Here is a 25,022-nt window from a genome sequence, read left to right as displayed (position 1 = left end):
ATGCATAGCTAAATGCATTTGTTAAATGATTTAAAATGCAAGTTTTGAGCACCGATTTTATTTCGATCTTTGTACAAAGTGTTTACACCGTACCATTTAATGTGAAAAGCAATTTGAAGGGTTATCAAACCTTGATTTCAAACGTTTTAAAGAAAAAGCCTCAGAAAACTTGATTTGGTTTTGAAAACAATTTTGACAAACCGAGAACGTTGAGAGTAGGTCGAATGTCACATCGGGATAGTGTAACCCTTGTGCCCAAGTGAGCTCTAGCTAAAGAACCTTTGGGTCGCTGACAAGCTGTTGAAGTGGCTGGGGCCATGGTCTGTGATTATACATGGCAAAGCCACGGGTTGTTATATGTGGCTAAGCCATAAGTGATATTCGAGTTGCAACTGCTTGATTTCTTTGATATCGGCCAACATCGTTGAGACTGCCATGGTTGTGGGGATCTGGTAGAGCAAAGCTCCTGGATGTTATTACGTGGAAGTGGGCCCACGGGTGATTACGATGCTTACCTACTCGAGAGCCTTGTGAGTGTTTTGGCGCATACCCTTTTACATGGTGGAGAGTTAAGATTTCTCTATAGCTCCTCTTGTTTTAATAAAAGCTTTATGTGCTTATTTGACGATCATGAGTTGGTTTATGTGGCAATAGACATTGATTTCTTTTCATGCCACACATTTTGGGAGCGTGCTTGCTTTTATACTGTTATCCATATTTCAATGGCAAGTGATGTTTTCGATGATTGAACTCTGCTTGGTTACACTTGTTTTGGGCACCATTTGCCAAGTGGAATACTGTATTATGATTTTACAGCATTATTTTTACAAGGCACAAACACTCTACTTGTGTTTGATTTTTTCTAAGATTATTATTCTTATTCCGGTTTTATCATTCAAATTTATCTGCTTTATGCTTGTTTCCCATCTACGCCCTGCTCACGGAGCTGATGATCATTGAGTCTATGAGACTCACCCCCTTATTTCCCCTTTTGAAGATAGTGTTCGGCCTAGCGTGCAATCATAGACATCTATTGTCTACCGCAGATAGGTAATGGCAATTCCTAGCCCCTTATTCCGAGTTGTTCCACTGCTAGAGGTCAGGTCGGTCATAGCATAAGTTAATTATAAATAGTGTCAATATAAACGTGCAGTTGAATATTATGGACTTTACTGTATTCTTACGATTATGGTGAATAAAGGTTAAATGGTTTATTACGATTTATGTTCAAATCTTATTACAAGAGTTATATGGTTCAAGGTTATTTCACAGATTGATGGCATGAATATGAAGTCATAACATGGATTCATGAACGAGTGTAGTGAATTAACGAGAATTTCTAATAAAGCTTGTTCGAGACTTAACAGGTTTTCCCGAAGGTCTTAAACGTCGGTAGCGATCGAGGAGCAGTGGTTACAGATTTGAATACTTAAGTTTGAAGAAAGTTGTTTATTAGAAATTGGTTAAGGTGTTCTACTCAAATGGAATCCCACGTTATCGAGGAGAAAATAATGATGAAGTTGTTAATTGCATTGACTCTTTTATCACTGCTATCGTTGGGAAAAAGACTCATCATCACACTTGCCCTATTACAAAATATGCTCAAATTAAAGCCCATTGTCAAAGGTGCAATCAAATGAATTATCCTAGAAAATCTCATCTCAGAATAAGAATTGAATGTTGAATTCTTGGTAAGATCCATTACTACAACCAAGTTTCCAAATAGTGCATCAAGATTGCGTCTGCGTGATAGAATTCTACACTTAATTGTGTCTCACAATTTAAGTCCCTATAAATCCAAGCATGCTATGGCAACATTGAAAGAAATATGGTTTATGCATCATTTAAAAGGAAGAAAATTAATCGATTTGGCACATTTCATCTTCAAAGATATGTATCAAATAACCAAAGGTTACAAAAACAAGTTAATTTGTGGGATGGCTATCTCTGACATGCTTGAGAAATGGAAAGTGAACACTTCACTCAACAAGGGCATTATGCAGAACAAAATCAAGTTTCTTGATAAGAACTCACTTGGTAGAATAGGATATGAGTTCAACACTGACACAAATAGCTAGATGAAGAAAATAGGAGAACAAAAGAAATCAAAGAAGAAAATCAAGGCATCCACTACTTAGGCTACCTTATCAGTCATTCCCTCTACTGCAAACACTTAATCTTCAACTAAGTAGTCATCTAAAGCTCCAAGATCAATGTACATTGGGGAAGATTGTAACACCTCGTACCCTCGTATAGAAGCCCATATGACCTTATCGACAAGACAAAGGGTCAATTAATGTAAATTTAAGTGCCAAAGAGTGAAGATGGGTGGAAAAGAACATTCTAGAATAAAATTTTATTTTATTAATAAAATAATATTAAAATATTAATATTTTATCTGTTATTGAAATTATTCATGAATGAGGACTATATGGCTAATCTAAGTGGGGGAGTAGAAGTAAGAAAGAATTTCGAAGAAAAACGACGTTAGTGTGGCCGTGTGCTTTTATTAAATAAAGCAAGAGAGGGTAAGTATATAATTAAATATTATGGTGACACCTTAGTGAAGTGTCAATTTGATATTTTATTTGTGCAAGTGTAATGGAAGAAAAATAGAAAGAAATTGGAATTAAAAAAATGTTTGAAGGACCAAATTGTAAAGGATGAAAAGTTTAGAGGGTTGACTGGTAAATATGGAAAAGTTTGAGGACTTATTTGTAATTTCAACATTTGAAGTTAAATGGAAATTAACTAACCAAGAAAACTTAGATTGTGTGGGAGGATGGAATATGCATGTAACAAATACTATTACATGCAAAGATATGCATGCAAGGATGTACTTATAGTGGGGAACATGTGAGACCCCCATCATGTGACAAACAAAAAGGCATGAGACAAATGAATAAGATAACACATGCATGTGGATTTTTAAGTTAAAAGAATGCATGGGAGATTTATGCATGATAGACACTTGGTGACAATTAGACTAAAAGAAAAGAAAATATAGTTGCATGTAATGTCATTGGCCAAGGAGGAGGGCAAATGGAAATTAAGGTGGGAAAGTTGCTTGAAAGACCATTGGGTACCAATAAGGTGGAATTAAGTGGAAATAAATTAAAGTGTGGATATGGATAAGTAAATGAGGATTTTTATCCAATGTGGAAGAAAGGAAATTGGTGCATGAAAACCCATGGGTTGGCAAAATGGCCAAATGAAAATAAAAAGTGGATGTGTGCATGTATTGTGATTGGTTAAATGGGTGGCCATATAAATACCCAAAAAAGAGAGGAAAGTGGGAAAGGCTCGGGTTGTGAGGATTCAAGAGAAACCGTGAGGATTCCTTCCTTTATCTTGTAGAGTTATGATATTTTACAACCTAAATAGTCTTCAATATTCAAGAGAGAAACCGTGGAGTGTTTAAATGGAATGTAGATAAATTGAAAATGGTGTTGCCAGATGAACTTATTGGGGACGTTCTGAAAATACTAATTGATACATCGAGGGTAGATGTTGCATATTGGGTTCCTACTTCGGATGGGCAATTTTCAACTAAAAGTGCATGGGAATTGATTCGGCAACGAAAATCTGCTAACTCTGTTTATCATATTATTTGGCATAAGAGCATCCAATTAACAACATCCTTTTTTCTTTGGCAGCTAATTAACAATCGGATTCCAGTGGAGATGAGGTTGAAAAACAAAGGATTTCAATTTGCATCTAAATGCCAAATTTGTACTTCGACGGAAACTCTACTTCATGTCATGTGGGACAACATAGTGGCTAAACAAGTTTGGAATTATTTTGCAAAATTATTTCAAATCTATGTTATTAATTCGCAAAATGTTGTTAAGATAATATGGGCATGGACATATTCTAGTGATTATGTAAAGCCGGGCCATATACGCACACTCTTGCCTTTATTTATTTTCTGGTTCTTATGGGTTGAATGAAATGATGTTAAGTTTAGGAATATGGGCATGTATTCAAACCGAGTGATTTGGCATACTCTAGAACTTATCCATCAATTATTCTATTGGGGGGGGGGGGCAATTCAAACGTTGGCAATGGAAATGAGACTTTCAGATAGCATAGATGTGGGGATTACATTTCCAACAGGGATTACATATTGCTCCTAAATTAATATCTAGGCATAAACCATCGATAGGTGAGTTTAAGTTGAATGTCGATGGTAGTTCTAAAGATGCATTTCAGAATGCTACTGGTGGGGGACTCCTTCGAGACCATACAAGTAACGTAACTTTTGGTTTTTTTGAAAATTGTGGACTTGCTAACTCGTTACAGGCAGAATTAATGGCTTTACATCGAGGTTTGTTATTATGTATTGAGTACAATGTATCTAGCATTTTGATTGAAATGGATGCAAAAATAGTTGTACAAATGATACATGAGGGACATCAAGGTTCCTATCAAACTCGATATTTATTGGCCTCCATCTGCAAATGTTTGAGTGGGCTCACTTTTCGGTTGTCACATATACATAGAGAAGGGAATCAAGCTGCTGCCTATCTTTCTAATCAGGAACACACGCATCACAACCTGCAAGTATTTGCACAAGCAGAAGGTAAGCTTAAAGGAATTCTTAGGTTAGACAAATTAAATTTACCTTATGTACGATTTAAATAAATGTAAAGGAGTAGTACTCCTAATTTATTATTATTCGTTTTCCTTTAGTAATTATTTAAACTCTTATAACAGGAAAGTGTTTCAATTTTATGCTTGCATTCATAAATATGCACATAAAATTACATTTTCCCCACTAGGTGCTTTTCTTAACTCTTCTCAATCTCATGTAATTCTGAAGGTTCGGTTTATGTCTTCCTCCCTACTGTACTTAATTTTTTCGATTATTAATAAAATAATTACAAGGTAGCTGGGCCTTGCGAGAATTTCCAGCATCAAAAAAAACTGTGGAGTGTTGATAGAGGTGTAAAGCTTGGTTTCAAGATACAAGAGAAACAAGGTAAAGATTGTGGTTTTAGCTTGAATGTTCTTTGAAAATGGGTTGGTAACTATAAGAAATGTTTGTGGCAGCAAAGATTAACTTAATTGGAAGGGATTTAGTGACATGCAAGCCATCAAACTATTGGATGCATGACGGATTCAAAGTGAAAGAGAAAAGGTAAGCATGGTGTTGTGTTTTGAGGCCTACGATTGGTAAAATTGCTAAGAAAATAATTTGTGAATAATGTTGGCAGCTTGATGATTAAAGCTTTGGAAGGATATTAAGGTTGCATGCAAGATCCAAGCCATCACCAAGGTAAGGCATCCAATGTGATATGATTGTGTGATGCCTTAAGTATGGCTAGGAAACAATTGTGTTAGTTGAAAGCTTAAAAAAGAACTTGTGGACATATGTTGTTTTGAAAGATTTAAAAAGATTAAGGATGCTGGTGCAACATGAATGGAAAACTTGATATGGTGCTTATTGGCAGCATGTTTATTGTGAATAATGGTGCCTATAAACTTAGAAATTACTTGGTGAAATCGGATTTATAGTTGCTGCCATATATGTGATTAATAGTATGAAAATAATAGTTTGAACATGACAAATGTTATTAGAAGATTAACGTGGGCATTTGAAGTCATAAACAAATTGCAAGGTTTATGTAATTCAAAGTTTACATTAAGGATTAAGTATAAACGGTTATCTCTTAAGAATAAGAGACAAAAGTATAGAATTAAATACGAACAGCAAATGCAGAATATAATGGCAACAAAGCTCATTAAATGCATTGGATTGAAATGATGTCAGGAAGTTGACAAAGCAAGGATTATTGCTGCAAGCATAAAGTAAGAATTTGAGGAAATATTGTTGGCTCCATTAGTTTTTGATGATAATAAAACATTCCCATTTATTTGTGTCTAATTCCTTTAATTGAGTGTGTAGGAAATTAATATATGAAATTAATTTCTTAAGTCTTTAAAGAGTATTTTTGAAAGAAAAAGAAGGATAAAATCAACAAGATGTAACTGAATAACAAGGAGGAAGCTTATTGGTGAAACAAAGAAGAACATTGGTTGACCAAATTTCAAATTGGAAAAATGGCAGGCTGAAGAGTTTGAGAAATAGAACCAACTTAGTCAACCAAGTCAGTCGACTAAGTGCTTTCTGCTAGAATCTGTAAACCAGAAACATAATCAACTTAGTCAACCAAGTTAGTCGACTAAAAGCTCTCTGTCTACAATTTGAACCAAAGCACTACAAGACAGATTAATGGCTAGAACTCATCCTCAATTGTTTCCAATGGATATAAACTGCCATCAAAGTTGCATCTCTAAGTATAAAAGGGTCTACCAACAATGAGAAACAAGTTTTTGAAGCCTTAAATGAGATTTGAGCTATAGAAAGTTGAAAAACCAGAAAGGCTTCACTGCACTTGTCTGCACTTTAACGCCTACTCTTTGCATCTGTAATTAGCACTCAATCTTGTACCAATCAGATCATCCAGTGATCATAGGTACTTTCTTTTACCACTTCTAATTGTATACCTAGAGTGAGAGAGTCACTCTAAGGGGTTGTTCAAGCTTGGGAAAGCTTGAATGTTATAGGTTATGGTTGAGCCTTGGAAAACCACTTTGGGTTTTAGTTTAGCTCGGGAAAAACTAGTGTAAAGGTTGTGGTTGAGCTTGCGAAAAGCCATTGTAAAAGCTTGGTGGAAGCTTGTGAATTTTACTGTTTTAGTGATTTTATTTGGAAAATCCTTGGTTGGATAATCAAGGTAGTGGATGTAGGTCTTGGACCAAACTACTATAAATTGTTGTCCATTATCTACTCTGTTTTTATTTTCTTTGTTCTGGAAATTAGTTCCACACCTTGTCAAGAGCCAAATTGTGCTATTCACCCCCCCTCTAACACATATCAATGGGACCAACAATTGTTATCAAAGCTAGTTCTCTGTTTTTAAGGCTTAATATCCTTTGGGAAGATCCAAATGGCTCAACAAAAAGCCATAGTTGCTGAGGGACAATCAACAAACAGACCACCTCTGTTTAATGGCTCTAATTTCCCTTATTAGAGCACTAGAATGTCAATCTATATTAGAGCTATAAATTATGAAATGTGGGACGTCATAACTAATAGACCCTTTATGCCCTCAATTGTGAATGTAGTAACAAATGAGTTAATGCCCAAGCCAAGGTCTGAATGGACTGAAGCTGAAACTAAGAAAGTTCAAATAAACTTTAAGGCCATCAACACATTACATTGTGCCTTGACTCCCACTGAATTTAACAAAGTCTCAAGTTGTACAACAACTAAACAAGTGTGGGAAAAACTTAGAATAATCCATGAAGGGACTTCTTAAGTAAAGGAGTCCAAAATTGCTCTCTTAACACATAGTTATGAAATGTTCAAAATGGAGCCTAGTGAAGACATCACCAGCATGTTTGATAGGTTTACAAACATTACAAATAAATTAAGTCAACTAGGCAAGCCTATCCCTGAACATGAATTAGTTAAGAGACTACTTAGATGCCTACCAAAATCTTGGAAACCAAAAGTGACTGCCATTAGAGAGGCTAAAGATCTTAACATCATCACTCACGATGAGATATGTGGTTCTCTTCTCACTCATGAGCTGGAACTTAGGGAAGAAGAAGAAGAAGAAGACCGAAAATAAGCAAAGGAAAAGAAAAAGAGCATTGCACTTAAAGCTAGCATTCTTGAAGAAGAGCTGGAAGAGCTTTCCTGTGATGATGATGAAGATTTAGCTCTAGTTGCAAGAAAATTCAGAAAACTAATGAGTAAAAGAAATCGAAGGCTAACTAGAAGAGGTTTTAGGAAAGACTAAGGTGCTTCATGGAAAATAAGGAACAAAAATGACTCCAACAAAAAGAAGGAGATGATCTGCTACGAATGCAATAAACTTGGTCACTTCAAGTCCGAGTGTCCATTGTTGAAAGATGAAACTCTAAAGAAAAATAAGAGATCCAAGAAAGCAATGGTGGCTGCTGCATGGTCGAACAGTGACACATCAAGCTCTGAAACTGATGATGAAAAATCTGAGGAAAGAGCAAACATCTGCTTAATGGCACAAGAGGATGAAACAAAGGTACCCTCATCCCCCTACATTAATTCTTATGATGATTTACAAGATGAATATGAATGCCTTTATGATGAATTTGTAAAACTTTTTTCAAAATACAAATCATTGAAGAAAAAGGTTGCATTACTTGAAAATGATTTGGAACAGATCAAACAAGAGTTCACCTCTGTTTTTGAGCAAAGAAATATTTTGCAAGTTGAGTTAGAACACTCACAAACAGACTTTGAGTTTTTAAAACAATAGCTGAAAAACAAGTCTGAAACCTTGCAAATAACTCTCTATGAAAACACAGTTCTTAAATGTTTGAAAAATGAATCTTCAAAAAGAGATGCATACCACAATAAATATTCAGCTAAAGCATTACCTAGATGTTATAATTGTGGTAAACATGGTTATTTGTCATATGACTGTTTTAAGAAAAGAAAAGTGCAGAAAGTTAAGAAAATTTGGGTTCCTAAGGGTTCCTTTATTGCAACTAACACTCAAGGACCCATCAAAGTATGGGTACCTATAAAGAAAAACTAAAATTCTGTTTTGTAGGTTGAGCTGGACTTAAAAGAGACATGTTTAAGAGCTCAACTCAAGAAGAAACAGCCTTGGTACTTGGATAGTGGCTGTTCACGGCACATGATAGGATATGAAATGCTGTTTGCTCAATTGGATAAGAGAAAGGGAGGAACCGTATCCTTTGGAGATGATTCAAAAGGCAGAATCCATGGTATAAGTACGGTTGGTAATAGTTCCCAAACTCAAATTAGTCATGTGTTGCTAGTTAAAGGCTTAAAGCATAATCTACTAAGTATTAGTCAATTATGTGATAAAGGATTTAAAGTATGTTTTGATTCAACTAAGTGTGAAGTGATTGATATAAGTACAAATAAAATCTCATTTATAGGAAAAAGGTTTTAAAACATGTATGTAATTTTTCTTGAAGATCTTGATGTGAATAGTGAAGTATATCTTGTTGCAAATGCTGAGAATGATAGCTGGTTATGGCATAAGAGATTAGGACATGTGAGCATGCATACTATGTCTAAATTAATAAAGAAAAATCTTATTGTTGGACTGCCGAAGTTGAAATTTGAAAAAGATAGGATATGTGATGCTTGCCAATTAGGAAAACAAGTTAGAACATCCTTCAAGACTAAGAAAATAGTGTCAACATCTAGACCTCTTGAATTGTTGCACATTGATCTATTTGGTACAATAAGCACAACTAGCTTAGGAGGTAAATCTTATGGCCTTGTAATAGTTGATGACTATTCTAGATATACTTGGTTATACTTCCTTGCTCATAAGAATGATGCTCTACAAGCGTTCTTAAGTTATTATAAGAAAGTAGAAAATGAAAAAGGACTAGCCATAGTTAGCATAACGAGTGATCATGGAAGAGAATTTGAGAATGATGAGTTTGAAAAATTTTGCAATGAAAAGGGGTTGGATCACAATTTTTCTGCACCTAGAACACCTCAACAAAATGGAGTTGTAGAAAGGAAAAACTTAACATTAAAAGAAATGGCTAGGACCATTTTATGTGAGAACAACCTACCTAAATATCTTTGGGTTGAGGCAGTAAATACAGCAGCTTATATTCTTAATAGAGTCTCAATAAGACCTTTGATTTCAGAGACTCCATATGAACTTTACAAAGGTAGGAAACCAAAAATTTCTCACCTTAGGAGTTTTGGCTGTAAATGCTTTGTATTGAACAATAGAAAACAACCCCTAAGGAAGTTTGATGCAAAGAGTGATGAAGCAATATTTTTAGGATATGCATTAAACTCAAAGGCCTATAGAGTTTTTAACAAAAGGACCCTAACTGTTGAAGAATCAGTCCATGTAGTTTTTGATGAGTCAAATGCATTACAAAAAGAAGTTCACGATGATGATGATGATATATAAATCCTAGAAAAATAAATGGAGGAAATAAGCTTAGAGAACAATAAAAATAATGAAGAAAGCTCATCTAGAAGAGAAAATGAAACTCCATTTCTAGGAAATCTGCAAAGAGCAAAAAATCGACATGATGATCTACCAAGGAGTTGGAAATTTGTAAGAGATCACCCACAAGACCAAATAATAGGTGACATTTCACAAAGAGTTAGAACTAGGGAAGCAACTAGAGAAACTTGTGAGTTTTCAGCTTTTATATCTCAAATTGAACCTAAAAACTTTGAAGAAGCTGAAAATGAGCAAAGTTAGATAATGGCCATGCAAGAAGAACTTGATCAATTCACTAGGAATCATGTATGGTCATTGGTACCAAGACCTTCAAATCATCCTATTGTTGGTATTAAATGTGTATTTAGAAATAAAGTTGATGAGTAAGGAAATGTAGTTAGAAACAAATCTAGGCTGGTTGCAAAAGGATACAACCAAGAATAAGGAATAGATTATGATGAAACCTTTGCTCCCGTAGCTAGGATTGAAGCCATAAGGTTGTTGCTAGCTTTTGCATGCTTCATGAATTTTAAGTTGTACCAAATGGATGTAAAAAGTGCATTCTTAAATGGATTAATTCAAGAAGAAGTTTTTGTAGAATAACCACCTGGTTTTGAAGATTTTGAAAAATCTAATCATGTTTTTAAGCTTCATAAAGCATTGTATGGATTAAAACAAGCTCCTAGAGCTTGGTATGAGAGGCTTTCAAAATTTTTAGTTGAAAAAGGATATGATAGAGGCAGCATCGATACTACATTGTTCATTAAGAGATATCTAAATGATTTAATTATTGTGCAAATATATGTAGATGATATTATATTTGGTGAAACTAATGAAGCTTTATGCAAGAACTTTGCAAAGAAAATGCAAGGTGAATTTGAGATGAGCATGATGGGAAAGTTGAAGTACTTCCTTGGTCTTCAAATCAAACAAAGTGAGAAAGGAATCTTCATCAACCAAGAAAGATATACTTATGATATGCTCAAGAAATTCGATATGCTAAAGCTGAAATCAATTTCCACACCAATGAGTCCATCCACCAAACTCGATTTAGATGAAAAAGGTAAAGATGTAGATCAAAAGCTCTATGAGGTATTATTGGCTCTCTTTTTTACCTAACAGCAAGTAGACCAGATATTCAGTTTTGTGTGTGCTTGTGTGCTAGATTTCAATCACAGCCTAAAGAATCACACCTAACAATTGCTAAGAGAATTTTTAGATACCTCATAGACATTTAAGAACTAGGAATATGGTACTCTAGAAACTCAACTCTTAATTTAGTTGGATATTCAGATGCTGACTTTGCTAGTAGCAGAACTGATAGGAAAAGCACTAGTGGAACATACCAATTTTTAGGAAGGATGCTTGTGTCTTAGTCCAGTAAGAAGCAAAACTCAGTAGCACTATCTACAGTAGAGGCTGAATATGTTTCATTAGGTAGTTATTGTTCACAAATCCTTTAGATCAAGAAACAATTAAAAGACTATGGAATAATTATGCATAATGTACCAATATACTGTGATAACATAAGTGTAATCAATATATCAAAAAATCCTATGCAACATTCTAGAACAAAGCACATTGAAATTAGACACCATTTTATTAGAGACCATGTAGTGAAAAATGACATTAAAATAGATTTTGTGAATACTCTACATCAATTAACAAACATTCTTACCAAACCACTGAGTGAAGATAGATTTTGTGAGAATAGAAGAAATTTGGGGATGGTTAATATGAAGGAATTATAAGAAAATCTTTGGCTCTCACAATGAAAACAGAATGCATTCAGTCGACTAAGGAATTCTTAGTCAACTGAGAGTGGTCTGAGATCCTTAAATAATAAGACTCAGTGAGTTTAAAGATATAGGAGTAAATTGTGGTAAAAATTTGATTTATCGGGTGTAAAGAGAAATAGAGCAGAGCTGCCAAAGGTAAATAATCAAAATTTTAAAGGGAGATTTGAAAATATGAAGAAATAAAAGTATGGCAGTTCTTAAAGGAAGATGAGAAGTTTTTTGAGCAATAACTGCTGCCAACATCTTCTTCCCTCTCCTCTGCAATCCGTTGCTCTAAAAATAAAAGCCTAAATCTTCCTAGTTGCCTCTAAAATTGACTCAAACCTTCAGAAATTTCTAGAACCAAAATGGCTAGACATCTTAGAGTAAAAAAGTATTAGAGAAAAAGAAAGGAAAAAAGCCAATGGAGGAAGCAATTGGAACAAAAAGTCAAAAGAAGAAACAGAAAAGCATGCCTGCTTCAGTGAAAGAAATAGTCGAGAAACTAAGAGAAAATAAGCAGAAAATAGACAAGAAGAAAGATACAGAACCCTCACTCTAGAAAGGTATCAATTGCTCTTTTTCTTTGAAATTTAGAAATAAGCTGCATGAGTATAGATTCAAGAATATAGAAAATGCACCAATCTCCTGCGAAAAGTTTATTGATTGGAAGAGTTTTAAGGAAAATGCAGAAATCCAAACCAGTCTATTTGAGTACTTTGATGAGCTTAAACTTAAAGGTTACAGCACCTTTAAGAATAGGTCATATAGTCCAAGTTTGGTTAAAGAACTTTACTCTGGCATTGCTCTGAAAGAAAAAGAATTAGTATATTCTGATGACTATGTAGAAGATGGCTTGAATGTCTATTTGAATGGAAAAGAGTTTGTTGTGATTGTTGGAGATTTAGGAAACCTGCTGGAAATAGAAGGTGAAATAGGTGAATTTGAACTTCCAGAAAAATATGATCCGTCTTCACTGTGGGAGATCATCACTAGAAGGAAAGAAAAATACTCCTCTAAAAGTAATTTAGGTCTGATAATCAATCCACAGATTAGGATACTACATTACTTTATAGCAGCAAATATTCAAGGGAAGAGTGGAAATCTTAGCTACATCAACCTCCAAGATCTTTGGCTGATGGAGCATGCTTTTAATGGAATGTCTCTAAATCTGGGGAGATTTATGATTGAGAAAATGAGAAGTGCCTACAGATTTGATAAAGTCAATTTGCCATATGGGAATGTGATTACATCCCTTGTGCGAAAAAAATGAATATGGGCTAAACGGTATGATATGGACCTAGTAAAAATCAGAGACCAAGCCATTTATTATGGCAGCTTAGTTAAGATGGGGAATGTGCTCGATGGAGAGAAGTTTATCAAAACCTCCAAAATTGGCCCAAGAAAAGATCACAGTCTGCTTGCTCAACTTGAAAAAGCTCCTTCCAGATTTTCGAATGAGATGATTTTTAATTTGCTTATGAGGATTGATGGTAAGCTAACTGACCAAAGAGTGAAGCTACAAAAAATGGAAGATAAAATCACTAAATTGGAAAACAAGCTGAAGGAGAAGGAAAACATGGCGTTTGAACCTGTGGCTACAAACAGTTCTGCCACATCCAGCACTGCACCTGCACAGCAAGGTGCTGAAGATTCAACAGAGCCAGCAGAGAAGTCTGCAAGTTCTGGCACTCAAGCTGAAGGCTCTACCTACAAGTCTGCCAGTCATGTTCTGCAAACTAAGGACTTCCCACAAGGAGTTGAACAACCAGCCAAATCACCCTTATAATACCCCGTACTTTGATATGGTGACTAATAAAACTTATTGGATGCAAATTGAGGTTAATTATAATGTTTAGAAATGATGAAAGATGAAAGGAATAGTTTGGGATAAAATATTTCGCGCACGAGAAAATAATAATAAAATAATAATATTTTTATCGAAAAAGAATTTGTGAGATAAAAAGTGATTCGGAAGTCAATTGAGACATAATAAGGTATTTTGGGTACCAAGGGGATAAGAGGAGACAAGAGGAAATTTTTGGAATAAAATATTAAAATATTAATATTTTATTCAGTGTCAAAATTTTCCATTAAGAATGAGTATATGGTCAATCTAAGTGGGGGAGAAGAAGAATGAGAGAATTTTGGAGAAAAATGACGTTAATAGGGCTGCGTGTCTTTATTAAGTAAAGATAGCGCGGGGCAAATAAATATTTTAAATATTATGGGGACATCGCGTTGGAGTACAAACTTAATAATTTGTTTGTACATGTGTAGAAAAAGGTAATAGAAGGAAATTGGAGTTAAATGAGCGTTGGGAGGACTAAATTAAAATGGAAGGAACAAAAAGGGTAAAACGGTAATTTTATGTGAAGTTTGGTCAAAGCTTCCAAAGGAAGCTTTGACTCTAATTTTTTTTAGGCCAAGACCGACCTTATCCTTTCCCCCACCAGATTTTTCTTCTTCTTCATCCATGCTCCACGCCATTCTTGAGGCTTCTATGCCATTTTCTCTTTATCCACCATGAAATCAAGTTTTCTTCACTTTCCTTTCCATGTTTTCTTTTCCTTTCTTCTCCAAACTTCTTGAGCACTAAATTTATAGCCTTTAACCCCAATTTCCAGCACATCTAAACCCTAAGAGGAGAAGAAAGAAAAAAAAAAGAGAAAGGAAGAAAAAGCTTAGTTTTGGTGATTTAAGCAAGGAATGGTAAGAATTCTTGTTTTTGGCTTGAGTAGTCTTTGGAAATGAGTTAGTGATTTAGAGAAATGTCTTGTGGCAGCAAAGATTGGCTTGATTGGAGAAAAATTGATAACATGTAAGCCAATAAACCCATGGGTACATGAAGGACTCAAAGTGGAAAAGGAAACAGTAAGCTTAACACTATATTTTAAAGCCTACGGTTAGTTGAATATTGTGAGGAATTATGGTTGTTGAAAAGATTTATTTGCCTAAGCTAGTTGAAAATTATTAAGATTGTATGGCATGTTGTTTGAAAGAAATGAAAAAGGCATATTGTAGATGAAGGATTGAGAAACAAAGTATTGAAAGTTAGATAGATAACGATGCATGTAAACTAGGAAATAATCGAGTTAAAGTGTGAATGATTGTTGTTGCCATATATGTGGATTATGTGTGGAAATATAAGATAAATTTGGGCAAAAATTATTTAGAAATGTTGAAGTAGGCACTTGACATCATAAATAAGTTACTGGTGATATAATCTAAGGAATTTCGTAAGCAATGGATATAACTAATTTTGGTAAAAATGTATTAAGATGTGAGTTAATTAAAGATAGTTTCATGATAGGATGAAAAATATAAATTTGAGTAAGGATTAATTGATTGGAGTGCTGCCCGTATATGTATGTAATTAAATATATTGAGTTGGTATTATTTCTAGGAAGTGCAAAGGCCAGGTTAGAGTACTGGGGTGGCGTGTCAGAGTAAATAACAAGCGATCGGCCAGTGAAAATAGTTAGAGACACCTCTGAAAAATAACAACTTAATATCTCGTTGTTACAAGGTGAGTGAACTTGCATTAAAATGTTTTGGAATATATACATTTATGTTTGATTGAATCCCTTAAAACGTTTTATTGGTTTTCTTCAAAACTCACACGGGAACAAGCCTTTATGAAATGTTTTCATGCTATAAAATGGATGGTGTGATGAATCCATGTGTTTCTGTATAATATCAATGTATATATATATATACTATGTCATAAATGATACATTGTGTGACAAAATGCAACCGTGCTGTGCGGGGTGAGTGCGCACCTGTCGGTGATGACGGTGGTGAAGGAGATGGATGATGATATTGCTTGTGCATGATATGGAATGATGCACACGATGACTCTAGCTATGTGCACGATGTGGGGGGATGCACATGAGTTGGGTAAAACGGTGGTGTATGTGCTTATATATATATATATTTACTATATAGAGATGTTTGGATTTAATATGTGATTGCATTGTCTGTTGAAAACTTGAGTATTGTCAATGTGTTCAATTTAATGTGCAATATGGTATGAGTGGATTTTTTCGGTGGCAATGAAAGCCCCTTGGACTTTATCTGGACAGAATTTCGTTGCAACGAGAATGCCTTTTCGTTGCGGTGAGAGTCAATCTATTATGCTTGACTTGCTTGAATTCTACTAAAGTTTTCACTTCTCAACTTCTTTGTTGTTCATGAGTCTTTCGTCATCAAGTGACTAAACGACTAAGGGTTTGAATGAGGGGTTTTTAAATAGAAATAAACTAAATTGCAGTGTTTGAACTTAAGTGCATCAAGATTTCTAAACCTTCCTTAACGTTGCTTGTTCCCTTCTTATGTTCACTCACTAAGTTTATACTCACGTTTTCAACTTCATGTTTTCAGATTCAGGGGTGGTTAGGACGTAGATTGAGGTGCCCATGTATGCCCATCTTTCGGCAGGTATCCTGGTATTCAGTAGTCATATTCCCCATCCAAAGTCACTCCGCTAACGGTCCAGGTCTTTGTGTATGCTCAATGTGAATTGATAAAATACATTGGATAGACTATCTATGTATATTTCGAACTATGATGCCAATGTGAACATCCACTTGGGTTTTATGAATTGCATTTGAAGAAATTGACATTTGAACACTATTAAGAATAGATCTTAAAGAAATATGATAGATAGATGGACTAATATACAAGTGCATATAGAGAGGCTTGCTTGGGCCTAGTGGGCTGTGCCTATTGGGTCCTTGAGCAGGTCATGGCCCGAAAATTTGGCTGTGACAACCCTCCCCTGAACCTTAAAGTAAAAATGACTCAAAACAAGGGACTGAAGTAGCTGGTGCAGAAATTGAAAAACATCAGGCTTCTTCTCCAAATTCAGAGGAAGTTTCCATTATGGACATTTTTCATCAAATGGTCAGAAAGGAACATGTTGAAAAAGACACTATCAAGACAACAACTCAGAAGGCTGGTGCAAATGTAAGAAAAGGAAAGAAACTTGCTTCAAATCCCAAACTAAAGGAAAAAACAGGGAAACTAGAAGCCACCACAGCACCACCAACTAAGGCAACACAACCAACCAAATGAAGGAAGACTATGGCAACCAAGACAACTTTTCTCAAAAGAAGAAAGTCTTCCAGATTGGCAGAGAAGTCCAAACCAGTTTCAACCTCTTCTCCTCATAGTCCAGTTCATGTTTCAGATAAATCTTCTCCAGAATCCTCTCCTAGAAAGTCATCTCCTCTCCGAAAACCCTCTCCGTTTCCTCTTAACCCTTTTCTATGGAACTGAATCCTCACCCTTTGCTTCATCCGATGAATAGAATCCCCTTCCTTTGATGTTGACAAAAAGGGGGAGTAATATGGTACTAGGGGAGTAGAAACCAGAGAATAATGTTTAAAAAATAAAAAAAAGTTAGGGTAGAGGAACCAAGAACCTAGAAAAGGAAAGAATGCAGAACCAGGGGTGCATGAAATTAGAGAAATAGGAGATAGAAAGCAAAACTAGTCTAGGGGCATTTTCGAAATACTTTTTAATTAACTGTTTTTTGTGCCTTGGTGGCACTTAAACACTCAACTCTAATTTTGTTATTTATGTGGATGTATGTGAAACATGAATGCTAATATGTTTATGATATTTAACTGCTGTAAACTAAAGTCTGCTGATGTTTTGATATGTTGACTATCATAAACAAAATCTGCTGCTAATAATATGTTGATATGGATTTACATGCTGATAGATGATGTTTATATAATGTCTGATGAGAATAAGTTATAGATGAAGCATATAGCATATCAATTGAAACATGAATAATGTATACAAAATCTGAAATCAATAAGTTGATTGACAGCTGCTGGAACTTTGATGAAAATTTGACAACACTTACTGCTGAAAATTTAATGACAAATCTGTTAATACTTACTTGCTGCAAATCACTCTACATTGATGCACATATGTATACTCTAAATGTACAATGTCATTTTCTATGTGACAAGAATAAAATTGGCTGAAACAAAATAAGCAAAATATGCACACACTAAGGGGGAGCTTATACTTAAGGGGAGCAATCCTCAATTCCTGCAAAAAAACTAAAAAGAATTTAAAATGACACTATGCTGTTAATCAAGGAATGTTTTGTCATCATCAAAAAGGGAAAGACTGTTGGCTCCATTAGTTTTTGATGATAATAAAACATTCCCATTTATTTGTGTCTAATTCCTTTATTTGAGTATGCAGAAAATTAATATATGAAATTAATTTCTTAAATCTTCAAAGAGTATTTTTGAAAGAAAAAAAGGGATAAAATCAACAAGATGTAACTAAATAACACGGATGAAGCTTATTGGTGAAATAAAGAAGAACATTGATTAACCAAATTTCAAATTGGAGAAATGACAGGCTGAAGAGTTTGAGAAACAGAATCAACTTAGTCAACCAAGTCAGTCGACTAAGTGCCTTCTGCCAGAATCTGCAAACCAGAAACAGAATCAACTTAGTCAACCAAGTTAGTAGACTAAGAGCTCTCTATTTGCAATTTGAACCAGAGCACTACAAGATAGATTAACTGCTAGAACTCATCCTCAATTGTTTTCAATGGATATAAACTGCCAAACTGCCATCAGAGTTGCATCTCCAAGTATAAAAGGGTCTTCCAACAATGAGAAACAAGTTTTGGAAGCCTTGAATGAGATTTGAGCTATAGAAAGTTGAAAAACCAGAAAAGCTTCATTACACTTGTCTGCATTTTAACGCCTACTCTTTGCATCTGTAATTAGCACTCAATCCTGTACCAATCAGATCATCCAATGATCATAGGTAGTTTTTTTTACCACTTCTTATTATATACTTAGAGTGAGGGAGTCACTCTAAGGGGTTGTTCAAGCTTAGGAAAGCTTGAATGTTATAGGTTGTGGTTGAGCCTTGAAAACCACTTTGGGTTTTAGTTTAGCTCGGGAAAAACTAGTGTAAAGGTTGTGGCTGAGCTTGCGAAAAGCCATTGTAAAAGCTTGGTGGAAGCTTGTGAATTCCACTATTTTAGTGATTTGGTTTGGAAAATCCTTGGTTGGATAATCAAGGTAGTGGATGTAGGTCTTGGACTGAACCACTATAAATTGCTATCCATTGTCTACTTTGTTTTTATTTTCTTTGTTCTGGAAATTAGTTCCACACCTTGTCAAGAGCCAAATTGTGCTATTCACCCCCCCTCTAGCACATATCAACGGGACCAACAAATATTAGTGGCGAAGTTATATTCGACATTGTAAGGTGAATAGGGGGTATCTATTTCAAAAGTTCCATAAACTATATATTGATATACATTTAATAAACGTTGTCGGTTTTTTTAAATGCAATTGTGGATAACATGAGTTGTTAGCCTCGGTAGGCGATTTTTAAATGGATTTGTAATCCATTATACTGTTTTTCTGGAAAGCTTGAGTTGCTAGAAAATGATAAGTGATTTAAATACATAGTTTGCAATTTTTATACACTGCTATTGTGGAAAGCATGAGCTGGTGAAACAATAGGCAATTGTGGATGCAAATTGATTTGGAAGTTGTTTGTGTATACTATATATATACATATATGTAAAGTGTTTTAGAAATTGAGATAAAAGCCCTTTTACAATGTTTTGCATCAAATTCGTGCCTTGTATCTTTGTGTGACATCCATAGTTAAATGTCCTTGTTAAATGGTTTAAATGCAAATTTTTGAAAGCTGGTTTTAGTCTAATCTTTATACAAATGTTTAGACCATGCATTTTAATGTGAAAAGCAATTTGAAAGGTTATCGGACCTTGTTTTCAAATGATTTAAAGCAAAAGTCTCTGAAACCTTGATTTGGTTTTGAGAACAATTTTGACAAACCGCGAGCATCAAGAGTAGACCGAATGTCACATCGGGATAATGTGACCTTGTGCACAAGTGAGCTCTAGTTAGAGAACCTTTGGGTCACCGACGGGCTATTAGACGTGGCTAGGCCACGGTCTGTGATATTACATGGCCAGGCCATGGGTTGTTATACATGGCAGGGCCACGAGTTGATATACGTAGTTATGACCACATGATTTCTCCGATGTCAATCAACATTGTCGAGATTTCCATGGCTGTGGGAATCCAGTATAAGGGGGCCTCCCAGATTGTTATTACGTGGAAGAGAGTCCACGATTTGATTATCTATGATTACCTATTTGAGAGCCTTGAGAGCTTTTAGACTCGTACTCTTTTACATGGTGGAGAGATAATGTTTTTCCGTAGCTCCCCTATTTGATTGAAAGCTTTCAATGCTTTATATGTTGATCATGAGTTGATATATGTGGATGTACACAATTATTTTTACATGTCACACATTTTGGGAGCGTATGTGCTTTTACACGGCTATTGTATTTTTGAACGGAATAAATGATTTCAAGGATTGAAATTTATTTTACTACACTTTGTTTTCGGCATTGTTTGCCAAGGAAAGTATTGCACTATGATTTTACAACATTATTTTTACTACCTTACTAGTTATTTGGTTTTGTTAGGTTATCATTTTATACTCTGGTCTTATTGTTTAAATGATCTACTCTAAGCTTGTTTCCCATCTACGCCCTGCTCACGGAGCCGATGATCACTGAGTTTGTGAGACTCACCCCCTTTATCTCCCTTTTTGCAGATAGTGATCGACCTAGCGTGCTTTTATCGGCACATATTGTCTACCGCGAGTAGGTGAAGGCATCTCATAGCACTTTATTCTGAGTCGCTCTGCTGCTAGAGGTCAAGTTGTTCATAGCATAATTGTTTGTAAATAGTGTTAATATAAATGTACAATTGGAGATTTTAGACTATAATGTATTTTTACAATTATGGTGAATAAAGGTTAAGATGACTTATTACGACTTTTGTACAAATCTTATTACAAAGAGTTATACGGTTCAAAGTAATTTCATAGATTGATGGCATGAATATGAAGTAATAACTAAAGTTTCAATTAAGACTTGTTCAGGACTTGGCAGGTTCTCTCGCAAGACTCGGACGCTGGTAGCAATCGAGGAGCAGTCATTACAAAGATGTCTACAAATTCTTAAGTGACAAAGTTAACAAACAAGGAAAGATAATTGAAGAAGGAATCTTCAAAATTAAAAGCAAGCTTAATAGAGTGACATCCACATATACTCCAAACTGTCAAAATCTATTTGATCACTATTATCACTCCATTAACAAAGTGAATAAAGCAGTCAGAGAAATGAAGAAAACAATGGTAGCCCTTACTAACAACCAAAGGGGACTAGCTCAAAATCAATAGGACTTGCATGACAAATTACCACAAACAACCAACATTGATCTTATTAAGAGCTTTAACTCAAATTAGCTATCGTACAGTCTACACTTGCATAGACATGGCATTTGTATTCATGCATCATCTGCATCATTGCTCATGTTATTTTGTATATCTGATGTGACTTTGTGAATGCATACTATGATCTTTTGTAAATTAGTTGATGATCAATTCATTTTGAATGCTTCAATTATGTTTATTCTCTGATTTGCCTATTTATTTCTTTGATGCATTATTTCTTATCTGCTTCATTGGTGCTATCAATGATCTTATGCCTTTCTGAGCTTTGAAATTGTACCCTCTGTTTTTACACTCTTTTTGATATAACAAAAAAATGGGAGAAGTATGGGATAAATTTGCTATGATTTCTCTTCTAAATGTTGGAATGTGCTTTTGAAATTTTTTCCTTCTAAATTGTTCAAGAGGAGCACAAATTCAGGGGGAGCTTTTTGTAAATTTAGCCATTAATTTTATCATATCAAATGAGAAGAGATTGTTAGCTTTAAAATTGGCTTTAGTTTTGCAATGATAAAATTCAATGATTTAATTATGTTTGTAAGCTTAAAAGAAAAATCATTGAAATGAAAGAACTTTCCCTAAAGAGTTTTTAAAGTTGTTGGTGAAAAATAAAATTATTTGAATGCTTTAAAAGCAAGTTCCAACAAAAAAGAATCAACTTCTGAAAGTGAAATATTGATTCTTTGAAAGATAAAAAGCTATTTTTTTTTGTTTGCAATAGGAAGGAATCAACTTGTTAAGGAATGGGCCATCGATTCTCACAAAACAAAAAGCTACTAGACTAGAAGAATCGAGCACTCATGAAGTGAAAGGTCGATTTCTTTGATCGCGAAGTATAATGGAGAAGCATTAGATGGCAAGAATCGACTTCTCAAGTTTTCAATGATCGATTCCTAAGACAAAATGAAGGAAAGGTTGAAAACGTGTTGAAAAAGCTAAAAGAGTGGTAAAAACTTGTTGAAAAAGTTAAAGGGGGAAATTTGAGCATGAAAACCAAAGTTTGAAATTTAAAAATAACGCTCAAAAGCCATGAAGAATCGACATCTTAGAAAATGAATGATCGATTCATACAAAATGAAATGTGTCAACCTTGGAGCTGGATAAGAAAAATCGACTTTTTGATGGACAAATGATTGATTCTTGGATAGTAGAGAGCATCGGGCTGAAAGTTAAGGTATGAAGAATCTACTTCTCGTTAGGCAATGTTCAATTCCTAATGACTAATAGACTTGACTAAAATGGCTCCAACAGTTGAATTTTTGAATTCCTATTTCTCTCCAAATGCCAGATTTTTTGAGAGGCTATATATACTTCCATGAGCTCCATCTGAAGTAAGATAGGAGATTAAGAAAGAAGAGGAAAGGGAGCTTCATTCCAAGAGGAGAAAACAGCCTTATTTCTCAAGATCATATCTCTCTCACTTTACAAATCCTCTCCAAAATAGAGCATCAGCCTAGAGCTTAAATTCTTTAATCTACGCTTCATTCTCTTACACTCAAAGCCTTCGATCAACCTAGTTAGAAGCACTTCATCTTATGATCCACTGTTGTAAAGGTTATACCTCCTTGAAAAAGTAGATAAGTTACACTTGAGCCTTGAAAGTAAACTTAGTTATACTTCCATTTCAAAAGGGACAAAGGTTGTGCTTTAACTCGTGAAAAGGCAATAATTTTTGATAGGTTATGCTTTAACCTTAAAAAGACAGTGATTGTAAAGGTTATGCCAAAACCTAGTTGAGAAAGGCAACATCTTTAATGGATTCAAACTCCTTGTGATGCCAAGGGAGAGGACGTAGGCATTGTCAAGGCCGAAACTCTATAAAAATCGTGACTAGGTGTTTTTCTCTCTCTCTTTCTCTTTTTATTTGTTATGATTATCTTAGCTTATTTCTACTTTCTTGATTTATGCTTAAAGTTTAAAGCTTTAACTGGTTTTGAGAGAAAGGTGAAAGCTTTAGCTTGAAAATCCAATTGATCCCCTTCTTGGGCATTTTTCACAAGTTTCTTCATTTAACCAAAAGGTCAACCATATTTAGAATTGTTACAACAAATTAGAACTAAATAAGGTTGCAACAAATTATAAGAAATGAAAATTTTAAAAATTTGCAACTAAGGAAATCACCAAATTAAACCCAAACTTTAACCTTAACCTTAACCTTAACCTTAACACCACTAATTTCGTACAAGAGATAAATCTCCAAATTTGTAAGGTTAGGGTTAAGGTTATAAGTTACAACCTTAACTCAAACCCAAACGCCAAATTTGAATCAATTAGGGTTAAGGTTTTAAGTTGTAACCTTAAACCTAACTTCAATTGAAAACACACTCAAATGCTTACCACAAGTGCATAGATGCACAACAACGATAAATCAATGCACAACAACACTAAATTGATGCACAACAATGATGTTTCCTCAATTTTTCCCTCTTAATCACTCTCAATTTGCAAAAACAGTTTTAAAGGTTTCAAAAGGACCGGATCTAGTTTAAAGGCAATGGATTAACCAACATTCCTTTTGGGGTTTTAGATGTCAAATGGATTATTCATTAGTAAACTAATGTGGAAAGCTTAAAAAATCAAAACCCTAACCAATTGGTGGTTGGGGAAGATGAAGAAGATCAAATGGAGTCTATAAGGGTTAATGATTCATGAATATGCTTTTAAATGACGCTAAAATGGATTATTTATCTGATGAGCATTTTAATCATTTAATAAAATTCGTTAATGATATTTGAGATTTTGGGATGAGTGAATTAAAAGTGAATTATAGTTAAAATAGAGAGATAGAGGCAGAGAAATGTTGCTAAAAGAGAACTTTTTCTAATGCTATAGTAAGTTTAACCTTACTATAAGGTTAATTAATAAAATTTTCAAAAAATAATAAAAACCTGTATAACAGGTTAACAGGTAAACAATATATATAATTTTTAAATTTATTCGTTTTAGGATAACAACGTAGATAATTTTTAAATTTGTTTAGTTTATTTTAAAAGTTATTTAACTTTTAATTTTATTTTATTTTTTTACTTTAAATAATAAGAATATTATTGTTTTTAATATCAAAATTATATTTAATTAATTAATTGAATAAAAATTATTATTATCGCTTGTTACATTAACTCTCACACATTTATGTTAAAATTTTAAATTTGCTTATTCCACTTTTATAAGATTTTACGTCAATTCTTACAACTTTACGTCAAGCCTTTTTAATAGTAACTTTTAACTATAATTATCATTATCTTTATTATTCTTTATTTGAAATAAAAATTTGAATATCGTTACATACTTTGAATATAAATATAAATATTTGTTTTCATTAAAATTAGATTTTTTTTACTTAATTAACTTATTCCATTAACTCTAACACATTTACGTTAAGATTTAAAATTTAGTTATTCCACTTTTATAAGTTTTTACGTCAAGGTTTATCTATATTAATTTTGAACTATAATTATTTTTATCATTATTATTTTTTATTTAATAATTAAAATTTATATATCGTTAAACACTTTTAGTCTAAGAATATAAATTTAAATATTTGTTTTTCACTAAAATTATATATTTTTACTTAATTGACATGTTACGTTAATTCTTACACATTTACATTAAGATTTAAAATTTAATTATTCAACCTTTATAAGTTTTTCGTCAATTCTTACAGTTTTTTATCAAGACTTTTCTATATCAATTTTGAACTATAATTATTTCTATCCTATTATTCTTTATTTAAAAATTAAAATTTGTATATCGTTAAACACTTTTATTTTGAGAATATAAATTTAAATATTTGTTTTTCACTAAAATTAGATTTTTTTATTTAATTGACTTGTTATGTTAATTTTCACGCATTTACGTTAAGATTTGAAATTTAGTTATTCTACCTTTATAAGTTTTTATGTCAATTGTTACA

At 33.8% G+C, this 25,022-nt stretch overlaps 1 long non-coding RNA gene across 1 annotated transcript; it reads left to right on the top strand.

The window, feature by feature from the left end:
• Positions 14,620-17,188, top strand: LOC108663375. The gene is made up of 3 exons (XR_001929349.1): positions 14,620-14,659; positions 15,192-15,314; positions 16,169-17,188. It is a non-coding gene; the product is annotated as an uncharacterized LOC108663375 (long non-coding RNA).

Source organism: Theobroma cacao, chromosome 9 (assembly GCF_000208745.1).
Source record: "Theobroma cacao cultivar B97-61/B2 chromosome 9, Criollo_cocoa_genome_V2, whole genome shotgun sequence".
In the NCBI taxonomy this organism is placed as follows: Eukaryota; Viridiplantae; Streptophyta; class Magnoliopsida; order Malvales; family Malvaceae; genus Theobroma; species Theobroma cacao.
The sequence above is the reverse complement of the archived record's forward strand: the minus strand, read 5'-3'. Positions and strand labels throughout refer to the sequence as shown.